A 775-nucleotide genomic window follows, 5' to 3' on the forward strand; every position below is an offset into this window, starting at 1 on the left:
TTTGGGGTTGGGACTAATTGCAGCAGAAGTATAAATTTTTTCTATAGTTATGACAATTATATAAAGTCAAAGCAAAGGAGATATTGCTGTAATCTGATCCTGAAAGGATCATGCATATGAATTACGGACATGGCTAAGGCAGGTGGTGCTGCTCAAGGCTGGGCCCTAGAAGTAAGGAATTGCCAGACATGAGGGACATGAGTTCTGACAAATACTGACAAACAATGATCCTCTGAATAGGACTGGAGCTGTAAGGAACAGAGAAGCATAAGGTAGGTGTTGCCAGAATATTTTTGGTAGGATAGGGTAAAGTCTTCCACTTTGTTTTTTGTTAATCTCAGTTTTTCTTAAAATCATAGACCGAAAAGGATATTTTAAAATAAGGCACAATCTTTTTCCCCCTGTCCAGAATTTTTAGTCAATTTCTACAGATGTTTCAATAGAAAGTTTGATTAAAAAAAAAGAAAACGTTGAATGTAATGACTTTCTTGGTCTGTCCATCTTGAGTGAGTCTCACTTAGCTGAGGTGTTCAGAGAACCTCCCAAGCAGAGATACCCCTAGCTCCAATTTTCCACACCAGCCACTTATAACAGAAGAAGAAAATAAAATGAGGGAGGATTCAATTTCTTCTTTACTACTCCTCACAAACCTGCTTCTTCATCCCCCAGGGAGTGTTACTGAGTTTCCTAGAGCCATTATTTCATAGCCTTATGAGAGAACAATTATCACTGCTTTCAGCTTACACTCTGCAGCCCTAAAAATTTTTCTTTCTAG

This window comes from Bison bison, unplaced genomic scaffold (assembly GCF_000754665.1).
Source record: "Bison bison bison isolate TAMUID 2011002044 unplaced genomic scaffold, Bison_UMD1.0 scf7180017857216, whole genome shotgun sequence".
NCBI lineage: Eukaryota > Metazoa > Chordata > Mammalia > Artiodactyla > Bovidae > Bison > Bison bison.